This window comes from Pithys albifrons, chromosome 1, assembly GCF_047495875.1.
Source record: "Pithys albifrons albifrons isolate INPA30051 chromosome 1, PitAlb_v1, whole genome shotgun sequence".
Classification (NCBI taxonomy): Eukaryota; Metazoa; Chordata; class Aves; order Passeriformes; family Thamnophilidae; genus Pithys; species Pithys albifrons.
The window spans coordinates 45800347-45828311 of NC_092458.1; positions in this window are offsets into that span (position 1 = coordinate 45800347).

Consider the following 27965-nt stretch of genomic DNA (forward strand, 5'->3'; position numbering starts at 1 on the left):
GAAGTGTTAAGATTTTGAGTTAAAAGTATGCCAGTGCTCTAAGAAGTGCAGTCCGGACTGGATGATATTGTCTTCCTCCCACCCCCCATTTCTTCTTCTATCTTGCTGTATTTGTAATCTGTAAAAAAACTTCAATGCATTTTGGATCACGGCTGTTTACTGTACCAAAAGGCAGCATTGAATTTGGAAGAATGCATTGCAGATTTTAAAATTACGTCTACTACAGATTATGCAATGGAAAGGGTTGAAATTCCTGAGAGGTCAACTGCCCAATCAATTAAAGACAACTTGGATGTGGAGGTTGAGCTACTGGTGGCATTTCTTCCCAGAAGATGATATGAAAGAGACAAACTTTCTCTTCTATTCTGCCTGGAGCAGGGAGAGACTTGGAAGGGATGTGTCCCATATATTTAAAGTCTACAATAACAAGCTTCTAAAAAATACTAAAAACAAAAGGCAAATTTTAGGAAAATTTAATAACAAATAAAGATGAAATAAAAGACTATGACTTGCATGAACTTGGCAGAGGTAAGAGAAAATTATTATCTGCTGGGGAGTGAATATATAAGAAGATAAAAGACTTTGAAGATATATCTAAAAGACTTTGAAAATATGCCATTGGTTTGGTTGGCTGCTTGGTATCATAGTTCTTTGTCACATTAGTTTTTTCTAGTACAAATAAATTCTATGAAAAGATCTGTTGCATTACAGGGCTTTGATCACCAACTGCTCTACTAGAACAGTGCAAATATGCTCTCTTTCACAGTACCCTGAATTGAATAAATAGGATTCAATTCTTTTCCTTTGAAAAAAGTCACTGTTACTTCTCTAGTTCAACAGTCCCTCACTTCCCTGTACTGCCAGCCAGTTTTAGTTATTCTGATGAGTCACAGAGTTGTGCTGCCAGGAGGTTCTTTTGTATAGCCAATGTATTATTCCAAACTACTTCATTTTCTTTTTGCTAGAACTTTGTCTATAATAACTTTGTTCCACTTAGTCCTAGATTTGTCCCATTCAAGTTTCAAACACATAACTGATACTGGAGGTTAACAGCTTCCTGAATATGCAATAAGCACTGTCAAAAAGTTAAATTCAGTTTGGTTCACCACACTTCCTATTCTCATGTCACTAAATATCGAGAAAGCCTCAAATGTCTGCTACTTATAGGCACCTCAGTTAGGTGGGATTAATTCAGGTCCTGAAGTCTTTAAATGTGTACTAAACACCTGTTTTTAAAGGTGCACTATCTTTCACACATCTACCATGGCTGTGATACAAAATCTACTCGTGAAACTGTCACACATTGGGCAGACTTGATGTTCAGAATGATATCTATGACCTTTAAATCCTAGCAACCAGAAATTATGGCATAAGGTATAGGTAGCCTAGCTACAAGAATTTTTACTGGGTGAAAAGTATATGAAATATGTGTTAATGGGATATGCAGCCCTGCAGTCACCAAATTAGGTTGGGATATATAGTAGTGGGTTGCAAAATGAAGCAAAGTTTGAACAACCAACTTTAATTTGCAATGTTTTATATGCACCATAATTTGGAATAAGATATACCAAGACCCAATTTTCCTTCAGAAGAATTTGGGTTGCAAAGATTCGCTTTGCTTCCCTTCCCTGTATAACTGTATTTCACTTTGCTCTGGAGGATCATTTCCTGAGGAACTGACAACTGTTCAGCTTATAGCAGCACTCTGTTACTGTGTAAAGTAGCTCACTATACTGCAGTTGCTGAGATTGCCAAGATGGTTGCAAAAATCCTCCTCTTCACCAAAGTGTATTTTTCACATACAAAATCAGTGGGAACATTTTCTGAACTTTCAGTACTTCCCTTGTCCCCTCCTTTGTGCATGTTTGTTTGTTCTTACTCATCTGGCATTGTTCTGCACTAATTGTAATGGACTGATTCCTAACACGTGTTGTCAGTGGATTGTTTGCTAGTGTATCTGACAACATTACCATCTACTTCAATTTCTTATAAATTTTGGTGGTTTTATACTGTGGAAATTCAATAAACAGACTGGTAATTTAGAAAAAGAAATGTCAGCAAGATGTGTGGAATAGGACAAGGCCTACTCTATACCCCATATTCTTCAAATGCAATTGTTTCTTTTCAAAGCAGCACAGCTGTTCAGCAATCAAGGACTATCTGTATCCCATATGCTAAAGCCAGATGTCAATATCACTGTGTGTGAATTTGCAATGTGCTGTTCTGAACAGTCAAACCATGTTTCAGGGAAGGACATTGTCCAGGGAACTGAAGCAGAGGAGTTTTCAGCACAGCTCCCTGCCAAAGTAGTAATAAATCCTTTCTTTAAGGAGTTGGACAAAAGCTTTGCATTATGTGGAAAACTAACTCTCCTTTCTTAAACAATAAAGCAGCAAAACAACACACTAATGTTTTGAAAAACACTCACCTCTCTCCACTGCCTTTGAAAGGCACAGAGTATGAGCAGCTCAGGTGTAAACATCTACTTTTTCTCAAATGAATCCCACTCTCAGTGCATAGTCACATGTGGTTATGAAAGCCCAGATTTACTACCCTCCACCCCTACAGTGCATGCTATATCTTCCCACTCCTTCCACCTCCCTTCATGAGATATGTTCGTCTTGTGTGTCTCCCCCTCTGACCCCTTTAAATAAGATGGGCTGATTCCAACGGGATGAAGTTCAACAAGGCCAAGTGCCGGGTCCTGCGCTTTGGCCACAACAACCCCCTGCAGCGCTACAGGCTGGGCACAGAGTGGCTGGAGAGCAGCCAGGCAGAAAGGGACCTTGGAGTACTAATTGACAGGAAGCTCAACGTGAGCCAACAGTGTGCCCAGGTGGCCAAGAAGGCCAATGGGATCCTGTGCTGTATCAAAAATAGTGTGGCCAGCAGGACCAGGGAAGTGATCCTTCCCCTGTACTCTGCATTGGTGAGGCCACACCTTGAGTACTGTGTTCAGTTCTGGGCCCCTTGGGTCAGGAAGGATATTGAGGTGCTGGAGCGAGTCCAGAGAAGAGCAACAAGGCTGGTGAAGGGACTGGAGCACAAGCCCTGTGGGGAGAGGCTGAGGGAGCTGGGGTTGTTTAGCCTGGAGAAGAGGAGGCTCAGAGGTGACCTCATCACTGTCTAGAACTACTTGAAGGGAAGTTCTAGCCAGGTGGGGGCTGGTCTCTTCTCCCAGGCACTCAGCAGCAGGACAAGGGGGCACGGGCTTAAGCTCTGCCAGGGGAAATTTAAGTTGGATATCAGAAAAAGATTCTTTACAGAGAGAGTAATCAGGCACTGGAATGGCCTACCCAGAGAGGTGGTGGATTCCCCATCCCTGGATGTTTTTAAACTGAGATTGGATGTGGCACTGAGTGCCATGATCTAGTAAAGGGACTGGAGTTGGATCAAGGGTTGGACTTGATGATCTTGGATGTCTTTTCAAACCAAATCGATTCTATGATTCTATTCTAAATGTTCTTTGCCCAGTCAGTATTGCTGAGGTAGATGGAAACCTACCACAAGCCCAGAGACCCCAGCAGTACTGAAGAAGCCTTGCTGTTCTGGTCAGTTACTTACCCATCTACTAGCAGTCCTACTAGTCTTCTACTTGCTCCCTATCTGAATGTTATCAGTACAAACCATTTATCTCTCCACAAGGGATCAGGATCTGTCCGTGAAGGAGGTCACAGACAGATGCTGAGTCCCTTGGACCACAATATCTGTATCAAGGTTGGAGGGGCTGGAGGTTGGAATAGAGCTCTCTCACATACCAGGATGACTCTAAAGATTATATTAAAAAAATAATTGAGACTAAAATGAAAATCCTTGTAGAGACTTATACTTGTGATGCCATGAAACAAATCCTTTCTGGGGTGAACCAAATGATGTTAATAACATATTGAAATTCCAGACAAAACTAATGAGAAATGAAAACAGAAGGGACGTGGTATTCAGCATTCTGAAAGACAATTCTTAGGCAAAAGAAAGGGGCAAAAAATTAAAATACATGCTAGATAAAAGGAAATACATTTCCCTTTTTATTGACTGGGTCCCATTGCATACTGAATTTTTTACAGTTGATTATCATATAAATCTCACCTCTTTTCCATATACAGTGCACCTATTTACCATCAATGAACAACTATCCTTACATCATTAATTTCAGTACATTTAAATCTGAGACTATTGCTGGAATGGAAGTTGCAAGACCCCCCAAGATGCAATAGAAAATTGTACACTGAACCATGAACATTAGAAGTTGCACAATGACAAGTGAATGACCCCGCATTTCAAATAATTTGATTCAGGATGGTCTTTTAAATGAGAAAGAATACAAGCTTGCTTGTGTCCATGTAAATCACTGGAGTACATGGAAATGGATTGAAAAATTTAAAGAGAATTTTTGCTATGTGTATGCCAGTAACAGTTCAAGAAGCACAAAGCTTTCCCCAAAGCTGAAATGAATCTCTTCTTTTTCAGATATGAATATAGTTTTCCTCCGCTCTCTGCCACTCCATTCAAGGGACAGACGTATTTTACATTTTCCCTTTCCTGGAAGATACCAGATGGTTAACAGAGTGTTGCAGGAGCTGAATTCAGAGGAAAAGAGATGGATCTTATTTCCAAGCACTGTGTAAAGTTCCAAATTTTTGTTTAAAGGTTTTTACAGCACTTTGCTCCAAAGAGTATATTGTATCCTGACTAAAGCAATTTTGACATATGATACCAGTAGGATATCTGTGTCCTCATATATGTTAAATCTACTTCAAATCTTTGACATCTGACTGAAAATATTAACTTCTCAGATGTTATCTTTAGCTTTGTTAGCCAAAGAACAAAAACCAGCACATATATGGCAGCACTCAGAAGAATGACATCAATATAGCACCTAAGAAGTAAGTCAATTTCCTCTTACTTCACAATAAGGCACCCTTGAATCTTTGAGGTACTGTATCTAAGGGAAAACTGTTCTAAAGCAGCTGAGGAGCTTGACAGCTTAGGTCCTAATTTCAAATTTGCATATTTCCTGAAAATCCTATCTACAACTTTAAACACCTTAGTACCTCAACAGTTTGAGTATCCATGACTGGTAACTCTGAGCCTCTTCAGTGTTTAGATACACTCTGAGTTTAAAAAGAACCATTCCTGAGGGATTTAGAGAAGCCTGCTTGACTTCTCAGTTGATTCATGCAATCAGTGGATAAAAGGACATGTTTGCACTGCATGAATGAGCTCTCCTTCTGACAAGAAAATGGCTGGGACCCAGCCAGCAGAAGACAGCATTGACCAGTCCCTTCTCAAAGCTCAAGGAGATAACCCAGGGATTTGGGGAAAGGCATACCTAAATACATTGGTATCAGGCTGTTCCACACAATCTGAGATTAGGTATTCACAAAAGTCAAGCTTGCTTTTCTAAATCCAGCCTGCCTACTGCATAACAGTTTTATGATTTAAACACTCATGAAGGATGCAGGAAGTTTAGATGCCTGAGTCTTTTTAGCTTGAGTTGCGTCCTAAACTTCATGCTGTAGTCCAGCTATGTACTCTACTTCCCCTCTGTTAAATCTTTGTTCTTTTGAGCAAGATCCAGATTTAAGACAGATCGTTCTCTTACGGGTGGAAGGAGAACAACAAATAACACAGGAACCTCTTGGGTAGGTCGCTCAGCTGGGAGAGAGGAGACCTGGTTCAGGTCCTGACCCTAGTCTCTACTTTTTTCTAAATCTCACTCATGCAAAATGCATAAACATCTCTGGGAGGGGAATGAGGCATCTCCCTGCTCCCTGCAGAGTGCCCTAACTGTGAGGCCTTGAAGATCTGGGTGAGTTATCACTCAGCATGTGGGACCCTGAATCATCCTCTCAAGATGCCTAACTTTCTTATTTGTCTTATAAGGCTGCCTGAATACCTGATTTAGGTGCTTTGACTTATTCCCTGAGCACTGGGCAGAAACCTTGTAGACACTGCAAAAATAAAGTTCAAATCAGACATTATCAAATTAGCTCTAAATCACTTTTCAAAGCTCTTGCAGAAGTCCAAAGTCCACTGAATGCCAATGAGAAAAAAAAGTTACCCTGAGTGGTTTCTATTTTTACATATTTGTTTTTCTTCAGTCATTCTTGCATCTGTTTAATTGCTGGAAAAATGAGCACTAGTGCAGTCATTTCCTAAGCAGTTTTGCTTTCTCCAGTTGCAGACACTTAGGCTGGCCGGGCAGCTAGCAGAAGACACTATCATCATTGCCATGAAGGTGCACAGAAGGCATGGTAAGGCAGAAGACTGGTTGATGATCTGTATGGCAGCGTGCCTGGCAGGACCTGCCAGTTCCCTACCACAAAGGCTGCCCTCAGATTCTTCTCCTAAGTTAAAAACAAGAGAAATCTGGCCACTCACAGGGACAATTTGTTGAAAAGGACAAAGGGCAAGACTAAAGAGAATAGCAGAGTATACTATAGCACTGCAAAGAATACAGTATTCATTCTCTGCTCTTGCCTCCCAGTGATTTTGCTGCCTTTCCCTCTGTACTTTATATTCTTTAGCTATTAAAGGAATTAAAAATTCAATAATACACATTAAAAACTGCAGCCTTGACCCAAAGAAATGGAAATAATTGTTGAGACTCTCTAAACTTTCTCAGAGAAAGCAAACAAAAACATTTACAAACCTGCAATTCACCAAAAAGCAGCAAAGTGTTTCTTATATATCTTTATTCTATGCATCTTTGAGGCTTGTGTTATTTTTATGGAGAAGGTCAAATTAATTCCAAATGTAATTCAACACAGCAAGTGAAGCTGCATTGTGTCTTCATGTGGCCATATAGATTGCCTAGAATATTATTTAAAACCCAACACATTACCACAGTTTAAAAATATTTGTAATAAAACAAATAAGCATTTCACCATGTTCCTTCCTGTGGCACATTAAAGGTGTGGCTGTTGGTCTTTTACTACTATGTCTTAAATCTTTGGCAGAGTATTGGAAATGTTTTTTGGCCTGTGGTTTGAGGGGGTGTTTGAAGTAGATGTTCTGTGAATCCTTCAGGACTATCCTATCTTTTGCATGCAATTGGAAAGAACTGGCTTTGGTAATCTAGGTGGTCTGTTCATCCTACGATCTCGTATTTTGATTTTTCAGTCTTAGCCATATACTTCACAATATAAGTCTTTCATGCTCTTGGAGTAGATTGCTGTTCTCAAAATGCTGATGGATAAAATTTAACTGTTTATCACAGAGAAAAATATTTGAAGGGTCAAGGATTTGGACAGTATTCACTTCCAACTGTGGGATATCAATCAGAAAAAATGCATCTCACCATAGGTTAAAGAAACATCTTTCTCAGTTGTGTGACTTTAGCTGTATTTTATTTCTACTGATACAAAGGTATTTTTCCATGTAAGGCAAGTAGTTACTACTGTATCTGGCATCTATTTGAAACTCTGTCTGGTCATCCTGATTTATCTTCATCAAATAGGAAGGCCTTTGACTACAGCCTTATTTTCCTCACAGGTGTAAAAAATGCAAAACTGTCATTTATAAAACACAAGATGACAGAATCATTTGTAAAATACATTTAGATGCCAAAAGGTAATCTTATTACAAATAACACAATCTTCTCACACCACTTGCTATATTATTTTCTGGGTGGTCTAAAAAGTTGATTCAGAGAATAATGCCACAACAGCAACTTGTAGTTCCTAAGGCCAAATAGCCAGATGTGTCAATAATCAGTGCAAACTGGAAACAGATGTAGGTCCTTGTTGAATAACGAATGTAATGAAAATACTTCCTTGGCTCTCTCATGCTTTCACACACACAAGAAGTTATGTCTTCCATACTTTTTTAATTGAATTTATTTTCTGCTTCATTTCTATGTCACCAAGATCTCTTTCAAAATCTTAGTCACTTCACAATGAACTAATAAAGATTAGTGTATCTACAGCAATTGCTAAATATGTGGTCAAATTGGTTCTACCTGATCATTTTATCAGGGAAATTCCTTATCATTTAGATAAGATGAAAACTGTTAAAGGCAAATGTGAAGGCCAAGTCTGGGTATTCTCCCACACCTGCATAGTTTCTGCATGTGTATCAAGCCTATAGGATTGGTAACACAGCTCAGATCACTGGCAATATCCCTGACGTGGTTAAATAGACTTAAGTATTGAGTGAAAGTCAAAACAATCTGTGCAAAATATTTCATGCTATCAGGATCTTTGTGAGACCTTGCATAAAGCCACATGTCTAAACTTGATCTGTACCTTCAGTCCTTGCTTGAAAGTGATGACAGCTCAGTTATGTGAAAAGCTACTTTAAAACAGAATGCCATCTTCAAGACTGAAAATAAATACTTTGTGAGCGAAGAATCCAGGTACTATTTGCCTAGACTGTGATGTTCAGCATCAATCAAAAAACCCCACCCCAAATTCTTTAAAAGGGAGGTCACATTTTTCTTAATTAAAATAGTTTTAAGATTTTTGATCAATATTTTACCTCAGATTAAGACAACTTTTTCACTATAGAGAAAATACAGCTTTGATGTCAGAACGATAAAGCCTTTGTACAAAGCTTATATAATGCCTTTAGAAATTAACTGGACCTATCACCATATGAAATTAAACTGGATGCTGAGAGAAAAAAGTTATCTGCCAGTATGCACATTGACCTGCATCAAATCTTTTCCAGTCAGACAAGTCATGTCTGCATATGAAAAGTGTAAAGAGCGTGGAGGAAGAGCTCAGGAATGTGAGTCACTGCCACAAACTGAACCAGGGGAAACACTTCTGCAAAACCCCAGAAAGGTGTTAGAGCACTCATCACTTTTGCTGAAAATGAGAACAGGAGGATAGCAAACATTGCAGAAAAACGATTTCAAGCTTGTTATACTACTGTTTTCCAAGGCACTTTCATCCTTCAGGCTCTAGCTGTGGACAGCCAGTGAACAGATTCAGTGGTACTGCCACTTTTGAGAATTCCCATCCTACTCAGCTTCAGCTACTAATTCTTCCTTCTCCTCCTCTTGTTCCTCCTCCTCCTCCTTTCCTTCTTCCTCCTCCTCCTTCTCCTCATTCTCCTTCTTCTTCCCAGTGCTGTGGTACCAGGTGGCCTCCACTTTACCAGCACAATTCTTTGATATTCTGGTCTCTGAACACCACTTAATCAGAGCTTCTCTTTAACCAGACCATTTCAGAATCTCAGTGCACACTGTAGCTCTGAGAGCAGTTATTCAATGCAAATGTCAGGGCCTCTGCTCTGGGATGAGAGATGAGCAGGAAGGCAGGGAGCAGCGGGAGCAGGGAGCATGACATTGCCCCACAGCTACCATGTCCTGAAACTGCAGTTTCAGTAACAGTGTTTTGCTCTTCTGAGTTTATTGTTGATGAAATCCCAAGTGAAAAAAAACCAAACTGTGTGAAGGGTATACTAATATTTATACATACACAAGTTTATTATCTTGCCATAGGAATGTGACTAACAAGCAATACCAGTACCTCAGCTTCCATGTGTCTACTTGGACATTGATAACATCATAAAGAAAAAGAAGGTGGGCAAATGGGAGCGAAGCTGTGCTGTGGTCCTTGTGTTAAATTTATAGTAATTAAATAACCAAAACCATGGGCAATTAGGGATGTCTAAGTTAAAATATACCCCTTACCCTAGTTTCAAAATCATTGAACTTAAAATCAAGTGCAGCAAAGGGCTAGATTTGATCTGACAATGTTAATTGTCATGCAGCCATAGGGAAGATGAAAATAAAAAGGATAGTCACATTTTCTGGATGACGGCAATTCAGAAAGCAGTGGCACTAAAAAGAACCCAGAGGTCAATGTCCAGAACCACAAGAACATTATTCCCAGTACATGCTGTTGCAAAAGCAAACTAAGCAGATTTTTTTTTTTAACCTGGAGTTGGCTGGTGGCATTACTTGTGTTTGTGAGAATGAAAAGTCATGTTTCATGTATCTAGTTTTGCTGCCTTCACTGCAAGAGATGTTGTAAACCTGGTGAAGAGACTTATAACAGAGATTTGTGATTTAGAAAATATGTCTTAGGAAGTCGGATGAAAGCCATGCCCACAACTGCAAAGCACTGCTCAGTCTTTGCAGTACAGCCATCCAGGCTGCACTATCACAGAGCAATACCCAGCTGCCTGTCACAGGCTTACATTGGGTCGCTGATTAAAAAGCCAGAGCTCATTATGAGCTGTTGCAGAAGCAGGTAATTCTGAAATTTAGGTTCCTTTCATTAGCAATCTAGGTTTGCTTAGGCCTTGTGGTGTGCACCTCCCAGCTCCTTTCCCACTGTCCAAAATCCTGTCTCAGGAACCACCAGAGAGTTTGGCTTTCTTCCAGTGGTGAAGAGATATCACCTTCATGCTCCTGCAAGCATGACATATTTCAGGGATGCTTTGTGAGAAACTGGACATCTCACTATGCCTGTCAAGCTGGCCAAGAGCCTCTGCTCCTGCATCACTCTGGAGAATGGAGAGGGCACTGCTCAGGGAATCACTGAGTAAACCCTAAATACATCTTACAGATAAGCCACAAGGTACAGAGGTTGTTATGAAGATAAACACCCCAAAAGTTGTCAGACATAAAGACAGGACCATATAGGTACCTTACAGAAGCAGGTAGGTAATAGCAGTCATGAGACAGAGAAATTAAGATATCTAGAGTCTGAAAATTAAAGAGAGCATGGCTACTTGTGTGACCCCCTTAATTTCATAGACTCAAAAGTACACTGGCAATTTTTCATAATATTACTAAAGTTTTCCTTCAGAAAGTTTGCTTTAAACTTGGAGATCTGGAGAATTTGTCCTACGTGTTTATAGTCTGTTATTAACAAGGGTTAATTAGCTCTGTGAAAAGCTTCATCTTATTTTCTGCTTAAACAGTGTTGACTTAACTTAGAGCTATTAGTTCATGTAACAGCTTTGATAGATTACAGAATCATTGCAACACTGACTGGAGCAATGCCTAAATACCTTTGCAAAACAGACCTAAGTTACAGGCCCAAGGAAGCCTGCTGAAGGAGGAACCTTGACTTTTCAACTCCTGGACTGGCAATGAAATAATGTGTCCATTTTTTTCTAGTACAGTATTTCTATGTACAAACAAGAACTAAAAGTGTTGTTTATCAACTCTTAGTAACCTAAAAGCCCTTTGAACACAGAATTTTCCTTCAATGTTATCTTGTGATAAATGATGGAGAAAAGGAAGCCTTTTCCAAAAGAATATGACTCATAGAGAAGACTCTTAGAAACTCACAACATTCAATACAGCTGGCAGTGAATAAAAGCTCTTTTTATAATTTTTTTTTTGAGATCTTCCTTGTTCCAATAGTTACAGAGCATGTCTCACTAGTCAGTTATTTCCACAGTGTCCTATAGCCCATTGAATTATTATTTCTAGCATACTATGCTGGTCAGCATGTTTATATTGTTGATGCTAGCCATCGAAAATCTAATTTCATAGGAAAAATTAATTTTCACTGAATTAGATTTCACCTTAGTTACACCATGTCTAGTATTTCAGATAGCTTAGAGATACATTGCAGTGTAGAGGTGTCAGATAGGATTGATATGAGTTAACATTTCTATTTAAATTTGTCATCCTCATCTCTTAATATTAGATAAGAAAATTAAGGCAATATAAGTAAAAGATTAATCTCATACTTTTGTAGATATGTAAAATGAATGTGAATTAAGTTCCTGTTTGTCACCACTGACTACAGTGTGGTAACTGGCTCAGATATTGCTGTAATCTTCATTGTCTAAGGACAAAGATGAAGCAAAGTTTGTAGGTAGGGGTAATGTCTTCTTTTTGAACAACTATTACTGTTGGTAAAACTAGCAGAACTTCTGTACTTTTCAGTCTTTCTAATTTGGAAAAGGTCTTGCAGGTTTGACACCTTGTCTTCCTTTCTCAGCTATAACAAAAAAATTTCAACCTCTATCAGTAAGTCTGGCCTTAGCTCAGATGGAAACATCTACATCAGAAACATCTCCTTTTGGTCCAATCCATCTTGACACTGAAAAATGTGTTTGTCAAGAGAAATCTATCTTCAGTATCTTGATGAATAATAATTACTGTTTTAGTTGCAATTTATAATTCTAAATTAAATACAGCCCAGTGGGAACACTCATTCTCAAAGTTCTTGTTTACACATCTCTTACAGTCCTGTACTTTGCTTGCCTCGTTTAACTACCTAATAAATATCTTACTCCCATAAAAGTTAGATATTCACTACTGAAATAAAACTTGATAGATAGGGAGGCATTATTGAAAAAAAAAAGGAAAAAAAAAGAGGGAAAAAAGAAAGGACGACTGTACCAGGAAGGTAGATAGATTCACGGCTTCTGAAAGTATCGACTTCATAGACAAATTATTCAATCCAGAGAGATGTGGCATTACCCAGTGTGTACTCTGGGCAAGCTATCAAAATAAACCTATCCCACTGTAGGAAATTACTCCTAGAGCAGTTAGGGCATAGATCTATGGGCATAGATTTCATCTACAATTTTCACTGTTAGTGTATAATGTTCTTAAATTTGTATCTTCCCTTACTTGAACCCGGAAGTTGTTAATGTCTTTTTTTTTTTTTTTCCAAACAGCAGGCCTTTCACTTTGTCTAGGATTAATGAACTTTTAGTTAAATAGTTTTGCTCTGAAAAATTTGAAACACTGTTCAGTCATATCTATGGCCCTGATTAATTAGGACTTCTTCTTGCAAACCAACCATTCTTAACATATATCTTCCACTGTGCTTTGCTAGACACGTTAAGGAAAATCTTGCAGGAGACATGGTAATTGTTATATCCAATTGGAAGAAAAATAGAGAGAAATAAAAGCATGGTCTTCCCTCCTTCATTTTCCACAATTTTCAGAATGAAAAGATAGGACATTTTTTACTAAAGAGCTAAGTGAAAAAAAACAGTAAGATCCATGATATCACCTCACTCATGTCAAAATTGGGTATATTAAGAGCCAGATGAGCTATTTTTGCAAAGCATTGCATAGTGTGACACAGACACATTCACTCCAGAGACTCACAGCAGGATTCTCAGCCAAGATTGCGTCTTCACTGCTCAAGTGTAACCTCCTTCAGGGAAAGCTTGACACTTCTGATCTGATGTAGCATACAGTGTCTCAGTACCATAGCCCTTAAATACACTTAGCATGATAGATTAGATAGATAGATAGATAGATAGATAGATAGATAGATAGATAGATAGATAGATGTAGATATGTTCAATATAGTTTAAGATCTGCGATAATCCACTTTTATTCATTTAGCAAGAGGTTGAAAATTGGTGTTATATGTCCTGGAGTGTGGTATGTGGGCACTGGGAGGATTTTGAGACTTCAAAGCCTTCAGGGACATTGTTGAAGGACTGTATAAAGCAGAGAGAGACAAAGATATTACAAGTCTCATCCTTAATCCACTGTACTGGGATTTTGTTTTAGCAGAACTATTTGCATCATTACAGAGAGTAATAGCTTGGCAACTAATGAAAATTCGTGCAACATGGACTGTGGGGGAATAGAGACCCAGGAATAAACTGAGAACTTGAGTTGTTTGATACTGTAAATGTATCCTGAGAGACATCGGACAGGGTTGATGTGGGTTTAATAAATAAGAGTACATGACCTTACACAACAAGCTTCTCCTTTTTCTGCTTATCCTGATCTTGAAAATACTTCATGAAAAACCACAGTGAAGTGCAGTATAGGGATTCCTGAGTTAGATTTCGAATACTGCTTCAGTCTCATGCTTCATCTGAGCCAAAGTGGGTTGTTGTAATGGATAATGTTATTTAATCTATCATTTATGCATTGTGGAGAAATGGATTTGAATGGAAGTATGAATACAATTTTTTCAAGATATAAATGACTCTAAATGTTTCAAGACAGTACTTCTTTTGAATGTTGTGAGTCTCAGTTACTGTACCAACTTTATTCTGTTCAGCTAAAGCAAAGATTGGAGATGGCACCTACATAATTTTACAGCCTTGCCCTAGTTGGGAAAATTTCAGGCATCATTTTCCTCATTTCAGAATTTCTCAGCCAAGTCAGGTGAGTAATCTGTCTTAATTTTCAGTTACTTGGTAGCAGGTCTATTCCTGTACACATTGTCCCAAAAGCTCACATAAATTCTTTTCAGGGCTTAAGCCATAATATTCTTGTTTCCCATTCCTATCTGCTTTCTCTAGTGTTTACATCTAGTTAAAGAATGTCTCCTTGCTTTTTCACAATCTGAAATAGGGGGCAAGGTCGAAAAATCTTGCTGAATATAACATACATATATGAATATAACATACATATCTTACATACATAAATATAACAAACACATCCTCTAGTGACAGCTACTGAATTCCCCCAGATTTCTAAGGGTTTTCATCATACAAAGAGAACTTTGTAAGCCTGATTTTAATGCTTGTAAGATGACTTTGCAAAAAATGAATACTTCCATTCCTTTCCTCATATCATGTAGGTACCTGTTAAACAGTAGGCTTTGAAAATGTTCTGGGAAATGTGAAATGTCCATTCCTAGACATTATATCAAGTGCAGTTGCATGACATTAGCCCACATTATAAAAATGTTGGCAAAACAACTCCTCTGTGTTGTTATAACAAAGAGCTGGCTGGCTGTTTACATCTCCTACAGATAATTGTGCTGTCTTCATACCGTTTGATTAGATTTGAAATGGAGATACAAATTGAATATCATACCAAATCCTAACCTTTGCAAGTTTGTATTGTGCAGCAAGTAATTGCACACTGGAATAGGTTAGAGAACTGCCAAATAATGTAACTAAACTGCATCTTCTCTTTTTGCAGATCAGACTGTGCATCATGATAGTTCTGATAAATCATGGACCAAGAGTGTATGTGCAGAGTTAGTGATGTTTATTCAATGAACAGTAAGTTGATCATGTACCTGCACATTTCATATTCTCCAAAGTTTGAATTTTAAATTCAGTTCAGCATGCAACACAAATGCTTGTCTCTAGGCCGATCCACAATACACACAGTGCATCTCAGTGTATATGATCATTTCTAACTCAAAGGTTTGGCTCTAGGAGACAAACCACCATGGAAGTTATTTTTGATTATCGCAGTTCATTCTCAATTCCACAAGACTTCTTTTCTCCTTATCCTTTTTCAAAATCATAGAATATTTTGAGTTGGAAGGGACCCACAAGGATCATCAAGTCCAGCTCTAAGTGAATAGCTGATATCAGTATCAAACCCACAACTTTGGTGTTATCAGCCCCATGCTCTGTTTGTTTTGTAAGTTCACCTTTGACCATGATGTTCATTCAAATTAAGGCTTGTTGTAAAAAGAAATTCTGTATTTAGTAGTTTTTGACTAGACTTCTATCCCTCAAGACAGCATCTCATTTCAGTTTAGTGAGATGTACTCTAAATCTGTTTGTTAGTGCATTTTTGTAAAGAACAAGAATTCTACAACAGTAGAGTATTTCTCAGTAATCACTTTATCATTTATTCTGTTGAGATATTTCAGACAACATTTAGTCACAAGAAGATCTACTTTATTCTGTAATGAAGTGAGAAGACTGGAAAGGTCTGTCCATCACAATTTCACTTAACAGCTGAATATCAACTCATTAGCAATCTGGAAGACAGAGCTGACAGATTCAAGTTATCAATGCTTGTTTCCTCTGGTAACAGAAAATATGTCAGCTTGGCAGGGGGTTGGGGAGCTTACAGATTTGGGGAGAGACAAATAGTTTGGTATAATTTTTTTCTACTTTTTTAAGCTCAATGAATGATGGGTACTGTTGAGAAAGCTCTGTCTCGTTTTAGTAGGCTTAACTCAGTGTAAAGGAAATTGCAGCTGTTATTATCGTGAGGTACGAGTTTGCCCAACAATTATTCTGCTACTAAAGACCTGAACCAAAGGGAGGCTCTTCACTAATTAGTTTCTTCATCCATTGAAATTTTCTTCTTACTTTAAAAGAAAATCCCACTAGAGATGAGGAAGAAATTTTCAAGTTTCATGAAAGTTTTGAAAGAAAACAAAAGAATAACCATCTCAGACACTTTGGTTATAAGGAAAAATTTCTTTTAAAATTCTATGTGATCAACATAATTGTTATTGCAGTCCATATTGCTAAGTGCCAGATGACAGGTAGTGGAATAGCAGAGGGGTTTTTTCTACATTTCAACAAATCCACATATTTTTTTCCAAATTATTTTGAAGACTCTCAATGTATAAAACTTAGTTGTTTTTTATTAAATATTTTGGCTTTGAAGGACTGCCTTTTTCCCAATTAAAAGCATTTCCTGATAATTTAGTTCTATTCTAAAATTTATTGAAGTACTTACGAACTTACTTTGATTTCAGAAGTTTTTGGATCAGATCCACAGATGGGATTTATATGGTCAGGGTACAAGAAAAAACAGCATCATTCCACAAGCACACATTTTAAGCTCAAACCCACACATATAGTTTCCCCTGGCTTCAGAGACAAATACACTTAAGGGCAACATTTTGGTCTGAGATGTATTTTCAAAAGTAAATGAAATAGAATCTGAGAGTTACACCTGAGAAAACAGCAATTTACTTTTCAAATTATTATTATCTCTTACTTATGCACTAATGATTACCTATATTATTACATGAAAAGTAGTTAAGAAACTACAGTGCAGACAACATTTTTTAATTCAAAGACAGATTTGAATCTAGGCAATTAATTGATTTCTTGTTCTTGACATCAACCCATTAGTCACAACACAGTTTCTTCATAAAATGAACATAATAGCAAGGAATATTTTAAATCTACAAAATTTGAGCATGTATTCCAAGTTAATTATTTTATGACTTGCACACTTTTATGTTGTTTTTTCCTGCACTGATGAGGTTCAAACCTCAACTGTGCTTAGTTTATTCTAAGTGTTGTTATCACTGTGCCAGTCCTGAGATGGGACAGCTCTGAAAGCTGTGGATCTCACTGTGAGCACCTGGACTGGTTTTAAGCACACATCTCTCTAGGGCTTGGCTGGGTGTTCTTTAGGAATGTGATAGAGCAGTGTGTGCTCTCTCCTGTCTTCTGGTAAAAACAATTGGCAAAGTCAATAGAAAGGGGTTTAGAGCTCATTATAATGTATTTCACCATCTTTGGGCAAATCTTCAAGGCTGTTTTCTAGTTGGGAAGGAACATGATCAAGCAATGAAGTTGAAGCAAGACATAAAGGTTTGACATACAAGTGCTTACAATGCATATAGGTATATGAGCAATCAACCATAGATACACAAAAGTGTACATCTATCTATTTATCTCTACCCTGTCATACAGGTAATATATCAGACTAAACTCAACTCAGAACAACTTTACATATACTGGAGTACATGTATGTATATGTATTCAATTATTTTTTTAAAAAGGAGGATTTTGAGGGAACTACATGTAATGTTATGGCATGTCATTAAAGAACAGCAAACATGTATTTGGACTTTAGATGTACACTGTCACATGGCAAATAGATTTCTGTGTTTTATTTTGACTCCTTTATATGCATATATATATATATACATACAAAAACTAGATGTTTTTGTGTGCCTGAAAGTTTGTCACATTTATTCAGCTAAAACAGCTAGTGACCTTACATAACACACCTTCATTTCTCTGTGTATGTGAACATAAGCACAGATACACATAAAAAACTTATTTTCACTTTTAATAGCAAGATATATTGCACACATAAGGCATCAAAACATAATGTAAAAGCAATTTTAGCATGTACCTGGATTTTATTTTTATAGTAACGCTTGTTCCACTTTATGATCTATAATCAAGTAGTTCTCAAGTAAACCCCTAGGCATGGATTAGTCTCATTTAACATTATAGCTCTAAAAGTTCAGAAGTTAGCTGTTTAGTCTCTGTCTTCAGTGAGGAGACAAGGTCTGTCTTCAGTGAGGAGACAAGCAAATCACCCCCATGTAGGACAGGAATCTAAAACAGGTAGGTAAATCAACAGCTGAACAAGCTTATTTCTCTACACTAAAGCATGAAACAAGTAGATTATGTTTAGTCAAGACAATATTAGATGCCTAAAGTCAGCAGCACTGAACCACATGCCATCAGGCTACCAGGAGGTATGAATGGAGAGGCAGATGAAGGTAGCTCAGTATCTGAGACCAAATGGCATTAACACATTGTTTTCCTCACAAACCTGCAGTTGAACACAGTCTGGTCTTCCACTCATGGGTGGTGGGGGAAGTGATATCCACAAAATTTCAAATGTGGCTAATGTATTTGTTTAGACAACCTAAACATTCATAACTCTGCCCTTTCAAGAAAAAAGGGTACGTGTGGAACATCGTGCTACCAGGCAACAGTGAAGGACTGCTCCATGAGCTTGGCTGTGGTTTGCCACGGACTCCCTGCATGGAGCAGAGCTGGACTGAGCAGCCTCAGGCACATCCCATAGAGCTGCTTGGTGATGGGATCACAAAATCAAAACATGCACGTCTTCAGTACCCTTATTGTGGACAATGATGATGATGAAGAACCTTGCAGTGGTCCTGTACAGTGTAATACATATGCTTTCTGCTTACAGGTTCTGCCTCCTTTTCTGTTCTGCTCACTCCTTACCTGCAGGAAGCAAGAGAGGGAATAGTATTTCTGTGTTTTGCTCTATCACAGTTTTAATGCTCCCAGACTCTGCCATTGAAAATCCCATGGCATAACAATATTCATGGGCAAGGCAGATTTTCTTCTCTCTGCAAAGACTTCCAGATAATATAGAGGTGAGCAAGGTGCATGAAATTGTGGGACAAGAAATATGAGGCCACTCACTGTATGATGTCCTATGTCATGATACTACTGCCTGGGAACCCAGTTTCAATTCATTTCTGTATGCAAACCAATTTCTCTGAAATTACTTCAGCCCAGTTTTAAACTATTGTTAAAGTTCCTGAAATCATACTCAGAATACAAGAATACTACAACACTTCTCACTTATATAACTTCCAAAAACTTTCTATGTATAAAAAAAGTGCTGTAATTCACTCAGATACAGGAATGCCACAAGCCTTCAGAACTGAGTGAATGTAATTAATCACTAGAGCCACAAAATTAATTCCTTTGTACTATCATGGTCTTTGTCTGTACACATTTAAAATATTTCTACCATGAGATGCTCTCTAAGACATGTTATCTTAGTGATAACTGAGTTTATTTAATGTCAGATTATCCTTTCTGTCAAAACTAAAGAGCTGTTACGAAGTTGGAGTGAAAATTAGCATGAACATGAAAACTATGGGTGAAATGGTGCTCCTAAATATTTGAGAGTCAAGCACCTGACACCACATTTCCAGGTTACCACATCAGATATCCTTTATTGTTTCTACTCCTAGCTGTGGAGTAGTGTAACACAGCTTCAAAGTGAAGTGTGGGTGCAATGGGACATTATTTCCCAACTGCCAGCAGAATAACATGCTACGTGGCTTGATCTCATCTAATTTTAGGAAATAAAACATGTAAATTAATATTTTTTTCTCCTCTAAAACTCCATAGAAATAGAGAAAGAGGGTTTTTTTTTACAGTAATTCATCAATGCCATTGCTTTCAGCAAAAGTCTCTCAGTTCTGATATGCAGTCACTTCCGAATCAGGGCACTCACTCAAATAAACATTTCAACAGCTTTGCCAGTCTTTCAGGTAGAGGTGGTGTCATTCAGACATTTTTTTGGTAAGAAGTTGGGAAAAAAAAGCTCAAGTGAGCAGGTGGGAGGCAGAATCAGAGCCTCTTGGCCTCTGAAATGGACTGTTGCCGGATTTTCTCTTTGTAGAGAGTAGGGCATCGTGGCTTGCTCCATTTATCCAAAATATTGTATTTACCTGTTCCCAGTGAGCTGTAGGCTATGCTGGTAGTGAGCCACCTCAATTCCAGGCTGTGCCAAGAGGTACAAGGAGAGTAAGCTGCTTTTGCCCTCAACCCCCACTTCTCTCACTTAGGGGTAGAGGTAGGCATCATCTGGCCATAGTAAAGACTCCAGCTAACTCATCTTTAAAGAGAGAACTTGAGTCACAATGTCTGTGAAAACCTCAGTTTTCATCATTACGAAAATGCATCCCAGTGCCAGGGCAATCTGTTTATTCACTCTTCTGGAATAGCCATGTAAGGAGGTGGATGCCAACACAAAGCAATCTGCGAGAGGCAGACAAACACAGTAGGTGAAACTGGTTAGGAGGCATAGACTAGAAACCTCCCTCAGAAAGAGCCAGTGTGTTGCTAGTATGGCTGGGAGTCCTTGGAGGCTTCAGAGATGTGCCCTTTGGTATCTTGGCTTAAGAGTCATTTACGTGGGAAAAACAATACATGGTTCTACTATGTCCAGAAACACATCTCCTGCCTCAAGCAGAATTAGATGGGCTTGCTTTCTGAAAATAATGGAGGAAAACACTTTGAACTGAGAGACTGATTAATGCATTGGCAGTTATATAAAATACATATTTTTGCTGGAGCATCTCATTGTGTAGCCACTATTTTGGCGTGCCAAAATCATGAGCATGTCAGTTAACCACACAATTATGAAAAAGATGCAAATAGGACTGTCTCCTGTGCCTTTTTCTTCTTTTAGACTTGAAAGTAATATGCCATTTCCACCACAGTATATGTAACTTTTGGAATTAAATCAGGATTTCATGCATAATTTCTTGCAGTTGCTGTCACTTACATCTGTTAATAAACTATTTCCCTGGCTGGCAATAATCATTGTGTGTGTCAATTATTACTAATTCTCTGCCTGAAATTAGGATTTCATTAACTTTTTAATGCAAATACTTCCATCAACTTATTATATTGTCAAAATCTTACACTGAAATAATTCTTCCTATCTGTATGTCAGAACTACACAAAGCTGTTGAAAAAGTGAATGACATACTTTAATGGTGGTGAAAGTTCCCTTTTACCTAGATTAGTCGCAGTCAAGTTATAGGGTGTTCACATTTTCAAGCATTTTTGCAACCCCACTTAATTTGAAACAAAAGGTGAGACTCTTCTGTAAGTACAGTACTTCAAGGAGGTGACAATTGAAAAAAAAATATTATCATGAGACTTCATAATAAAATCTTGAGATCCAGCAACAAAGAGCCTTTTTCATAACAGAGATGAGTAAATAGTATTTAAGAGAATACTGACCTGAATTTTCCCTTAGTTAAACTATTTTTATATTATACAGTGCCAAAATTAATCCAAATTTTAATTTACAACTGACCCTAAAGGTCTAGCTACAGGATGCAATGGAGTATTACACAAAGAGTCCCTCATCCCCTCCAAACACCCTTTAGAACAGGAAAATATATACAATTATAATAATGCAAACCTGCTTATAGCCTAATAATATTTGGAGGTAGACTGAATTGATATGGGTGCCTTTCCTATTGTGTATGTTACTTCATTTAGGTAGATATTAGGTCTCAAGAGCACATGTTCACAAGATATCAAGGCATGACGTTTAGTGGGAACTGTATCTCTGAAATGCAGCCATTGAGCAATAGAGGTACACCTGGAAAGTAACTACAATAGATTCTTGAATAACTTGCAATATTATGTATTTATTTATAGAAAGAAAAAATACATAAACACATAACAATCTTAGGGCTAGGGACATACCTATTGTATTTTTTTAATATGATATTTAGAAAATGCTATTATTAAGGACTTTATGAATGTTCTGTTGCCTTTTGTGATGCTACAGAAATAATCATAGCTATATATATCTCAATTCTTCCACAGTGATGATCTTTCCTACAACTTTTGAACAGAGAAAATGTTAAAATTTAGAATTAAATACATTAGACATTAATATCTTGAGGTTTTAAAGTAGAAATAAATTTTACACTTTTGTCAGGGGATAGAAATGGATTTTCTTGAAACTGCATTCTTCTTGTATTCTGGATGTTGAAAAGTGGTCCAGGTACAGGCCCCATCACAGTTCTCTGAGCATCCATATGGTTCTGTGCTTTAACATGCACTCTAGTCGGGTTTTGGTGCAGGCTGATAACCTGTGAGAAGGAGTCTGGAAATGATTTAGAGGATAACATGGGCCAAGGATTGTTCCCTTAAGGAAACTCATGAGTGTCATCTTGACACTTGCCCTCAGGACTAGAGAACAGTCTTGTCTCATCTACGTGTACACAGACAGGTCACTGGGCCTTCAGAATTCAAGATGCCCCAGGATGTTCAGGATATCACCGTATGATACTACAAATGCCCCACCCGTGAGCAGCCAGACTGAGCTACCTTGTCTATAATGGGAACTTAACCACCAGACTTCCATGTAAACACCTGTGAGAAGACACCTGCCAATAGTAATCCGAGTCTGTGACAAAAATCTTGTCTATGGGACTCAAATTAACTGCTTAAACATTGACATTTAGCACCATTTAAACACAGTACATTACCCTGCCTGATCAACAGCTGTTACTGAACGGGTACCCTGCTTCTGCTAGTGCCATGCAGGTGCCTTGGATACCCAGATGGGTTAGGGATCTGAGTTTCCCTCAGGGAGCACTAGGCAGCTGTTTGGACAAGTGAATCCTATGCATGACAATAAAAATTTAAGTCAATTTCTAAGAGAAATTACTTTCATATGATTGTTGGCTCCATGTGATAGAGTAAAACATTGTAGCTCTAGCTCTGCAGAGACTTACTCATGATGCAAAGAATACACATACTTCTGAGGCAGTAGTTTTGCACTGTGAATGACATTGCTATCTGCCCACAAAATGCTGGTTACACTGACTGTTGAAGAAGGACCTTTCATTGTTTCCCCTTAGTGATAAAGCCATGTTGACTATGGTTTAAAAGAAGAAAAGGCCCACTCAAGGTTTACCATCTGCATTACTCAAACTGTTTAAATGCAATTGCAATACTGATATTGCTCTAACCTCTGTTAAGCCTCTCTCTGCCATCTGCGAAGCTGGGAGAACAGGTTTTCTTTAGAGTCACTATGACAAACTGTGTGATAGATTGAAGGATATCATGTTTATATAAATACATGGTGTGCTTACAATACATATAAAATAACTTGAACAACTTGTCTGAACACCAAGTATCCAGGAAAGGACAGTAAGTCACCTCTGCTATCAAAATGCAAACAGAATTTAGTTCAGACAGAACCTTATTGAAAGAGGTGGCACGCAATAGTATGTTTGAAGGTTATGTGTTTATGTCAAACTTAGCAATAATAACTGGTAAGAATAGAAAAGTCTATGTAATCTGTGTTACCTAAAAGTCCAAGCAAGAGTGTTGAACTTCCTTTTAGGTGCAGTAAGAAATTGTCAAGAAAAAGAGAGATGCTGGAATAGAGAAATAATATTGTCTGTGTTATCATAAAATATGCCTTTATGTCTAGAATGGTAACGAAGAAGTTCATATATTCACTTCAGCAACTGTCAAGCATATAAATGTATAGGGAGATATAAATAAAAGATAGCATCTCACTGGCATTGGAGAGTGTGTCACAGAAAGAGATGCTGAGATAAACATCTTGTCTGAACACAAATCCTGTGTCATCAGGGCTGCATGAGGTATCAGGGGCAGTCTTTAGCCTAGGTACATAGTTTTGGTGTTAAAGTGCTATTTTAAGGTACTCACTGCTAGTCTTTCTGTCAAAGATGACACTGCAGGGTCAAGAAGGCATCTGAGAACTAAAGTGTCTTCCTATGTCCTTTGGCAAAATTCTTCAGACCCACACCACAAGGTGATGAGGTCATTAGAGTCTTCTGACTGTCTCCAACAGTCTTTGAATCATAGATGTCATGTAAGAACAGGGAGAAAGAGGGCAATTAGCGCTAGCCACAGAGTGACATGACATGATAAAAGAAGAGAGGCACTGAGGAGATGTTGACAATGTTCATTTCCAAGGAGAATTTTAAGAAGGAAAGCCTAAATGTAATCCTCAAACTGGGAGTTCACAGGAACCACTACTCTGAAAAGCATGATGGCATTGACTGTTCACCCAAACTGTGGCAATACAACAACAAATGGACCATCATAACCCTCGCAAACAGCAGCCTGGTTCTGACTCAGAACAAAATGTATAACCTAGTAATTCATCGACATCATTTCCTTCTGCACAATTCATTTCCTGAAGAGCCCATCTACTCTTGCTTTCCTTTAAGATCTAGCAGTGGCACAGCTGAAGATCAACATATGCAATTTCACACTGACAGAATGGAAAGAGCAAGAACAGTTCTTCTCAGAACATGTACCACACATTCTATTTACCCGTATTTTATGGGAGTGGCAGTAGAAAAGTCAAGTCAATTTATAAATTAGGTCTGTTTGACAGTGTTGTTTTCCAAGTGAATCATCACACTGAGTTGATCGCATTTTCTAATTTAAAAAGTTTAAACATGCAGAAAAATGTATTTTTCTTCCTTTATCTTATCAGGTACATCATCAGCACACTGCCATCCTCTTCCACTAAAAACATTATCCACCATGCCAAATATGAACACGCCTCTGGCTTATTTCTTAAGAGAGATTAAGCGTTACATCATACAGTACACTGAAAATATGTCCAACAACAATATAACATCTAAGAAAAATGCAGGAATCATTATTTTGTGTCAGTGGAGTTTGCAACTAATTTTCGTCTTAGTGGGGGGAAAAAGGGGGCAGTTTTCACTTTACCATTTGATTTCCTGATGCAGATTGTACCATTTAAACTTCATGTTCCTTTCAGCAGGTTTACAAGTGAGACCAGACTGGTCAAGTCAGTTGATTTTATTGTATGTGCTTTCATTGTCAACACCTAGATTTCAATTTTTTACAGCAAACAACAGATAATAAAATTAAAGATTCACCATGCAATTATTATTAATTAGAGCTGGCACAGGTCTCACAAAGTCAAGAAATGATGAAAACTATGGAAAATTTCAGCAAGTAAGAATTCCCTTTGGCAAGTAGGAATCGTTACTTACCCTGTAGTAGCCATGGCTGTTTCAAATGCATTGTGCATTTGTTCTTCTCTCTAGGTGTGCCTGAATTTTGCATATCAATGTTTTAATTATTTTGGCCAGCCTCATCCACTAAGCCTGCACCTGCACACTAAAGCTTTCTCTACCCATTTCACCAAGACTGAATTTTCTTTTGCCATTACAGAATTTAGGTGTTATAAAACCATACATCAGTGAGAAGGAGAGCTGGTTGGGCAACATATCAGAGAATACTTACAAATACTGCAATCATTTTATTTCATTATGCCAAAGGGAAACCCTAGCAATAGAAATTTTCGTAGCTGACATCCTTTCTTGACATCCTGATGCTTTCTGCTGCCATGACTCACAAGCAATGACCTGATGTGCAGGAGGTGAGAGTACTTGGAGACTACCTTAAATAATGGCAATGGAATAGCTCTGTGAAAGCAAGCTTCAGATTTTAATTTTTTGACCAAAGAAAAACAATGTGTAAATCTATAGCCTGATGCCAAATATTTTTCACATTTCTGAGGTAGACCTACTTCTCAGGAAAGCCATGGAAGCTGCTGACACTCAGGTGGTGGCATGATCTCTAGCCTGAATTGGTAGATCTAATCTGGTTAGCTCACAACAAACTTAATGCAATTAGACACCCACTTAAAATAGCCTCTGGCTAACTGTCTGACTTTCTGTCCTATCTGTGAAACTGACAAACAACTTTGGGGTGTCTGAAAACTTTGGTCCTATCCTGATTTTAAATAACAGCTCTGTGTATATCCAGAATATACAACCTGGCTTCATTGTGTTAGAGCCAGGTTTCAAAAAAAGAATAATCAAATAATTAATCTGGTGCAAAAGTAAGAATGACACTATGGTATGTAAAAGCTCTAACATGTGACATAAACATGAGTCTGCCCTTATGGAATTTAGTGGTGTTACCATGCTTGCATTTCTCTATTTCATGGGCAAAGGAAAAGATAAAAATGCATGAATTTCATAATAGTTTCTTAACAGTATCTGGTTTAGAGGTTAGTATTACATTTGTCAGCATCCAATACACATTTCTCACTACCTTCAGTAATCATTTGTTAACCAGTGAACTAACAGTAGTGTGTGAGAATATCCAAGGGTATGTGAGACAAGGTCTCTACATCATCTTTAGGAATTTCTTAGTATCTATCTGAAGAAAGCAGTCCTGAGACATTTGCTACTTGTCTTGCCAAAATGAGAGTTTCAGGAATTCAAACTGCTTTTGAGGCTAATGAAAAGATGTCTTAGGGGTTCACAGTACATATCTGTACAAAGCCATTCTCTTAAAAGGGAGATCTGTGGCCCTCCAGTCCAAGTACTGCAGGGTGTGTTATGGCCCTGTTGGCTTGGACCTCCTTTGCGCCAAGTGGGAATGCCACAGCTCCCTTGAAGCTCTAAGGCATAATGACATGAGTTAACCTCCAGATGTCAATTTGCCCCCACACAGGTGCTCATTCACTTTTCCCCAGTGGGATGAAGGAAAAAATTTGAAGAGAAAAAGAGAAAAGGGGATAAAACTTGGGGGTTGAGAGAAAAAGAGTTTAATAGCCAAAACAAAAAACACACAGGCAAGGAAGATAAAGCAAATAATTTATTCACCACTTCCCATGGGCAGGCAGGTGTTCAGACAACTCCATGAAAGCAGGACACCTTCACACCTAATGGTGACTTGGGAAGACAAGTGCTATCACTCTAAATGTCCTCCCCTTCCCTCTTTCCCCAGCTTTATATGCTGAACTTGATGCTATATGGTATGGGATACCCCTTTAGTCAGTTGGCATTAGCTGCCTCAGCTGTGTTCTCTCCTTTGTGCACCTCCAGTGTCTTCACTGGTGGGGTGGGTTGAGAGACAGAAAAGGCCTTAAATCTGTGCAAGAACTACTCAGCAATAGCTAAAACATCCCTGTGTTATCATCACTGTTTTCAGTACAAACCCAATACACGGCACCTACTAGCTACTCTGAAGAAAATCAACTGTATCCCAGCCAAAACCAGCACACATACTAATCATATTTGTGTGCATTTTTCAAGTTTTTAAATGTGTCTGATAGGAGGATAGGAGGACTGCACTATAGCAAATGGAATAGTGCTTTTGGTGGGTATGTTACATGTCTTGCAATATGGCATATATTCACTTAGGGATGTTTGATGAACTACCACCAGAATGGGCTATCATCTCAGAGAAAGTAAGTTGCTTCAGTCCAGAAAAGATACTGAAAGTGAACTAATATATATAAGGTATGACTAATCTGGGAGAAAAACTGGAAGGCAAGTTATTTCACTGTCATATTTATGAGATGATAAATGTTCCTCAGATAACCTCAGTAGGCTGAATTAGATGCTCCTTTCAGCACTAAGAAAAGGCTCATTACTACAGTTACATATCACAGGCTGCATTCAATAGAAGAGGTTGCCCTGCAAGTACAGCTATATGACCCAGCCCTGCAGGGGATGCAAGTGTGAAAGTCCGCCTAGGGTCAAACTCTTCTGTTAGCCATCCTAAGTGATGTGTTATCAGTGCTTCTCTACCAAAAACCTGTTCCAAGGGAAGGCTGACACTACTGCTGCTGCCACTGTTTTTTGCCTACAGCTGTCTTTCCAAGTATGAGCCATGAGCGACCTTTTGAGAATTACATGAAACCACTCCCAGAGGCCAAGGAATGCAATCCACCCTTTCATTACTTTGAGGAAAAAACGCTTTTGTCAACCACAGTCAGGACACTGTGTTAAAGGAGGATTTGGCTGCTTTTCTAGTGCCCTGAAACCTTTGTAGTAGAAGGCACATGAGAGCCTTGTCTGAGCCCAATGTCACATCAAGACTTCTAAAATGGGCTGTGACAAACTTTGGAGTGGAACTGGGACTCCAGCACTTCTAAACTGAAAAGAAATGTTTGCAGCAATAGTCTTCAGCTTCCTATGATCTTTTGGAGAAGGAAGAGGAAACAGAATATCCTTTTGGAGCATGTCTCTCCTGAAGACCAAAAAGAGCTT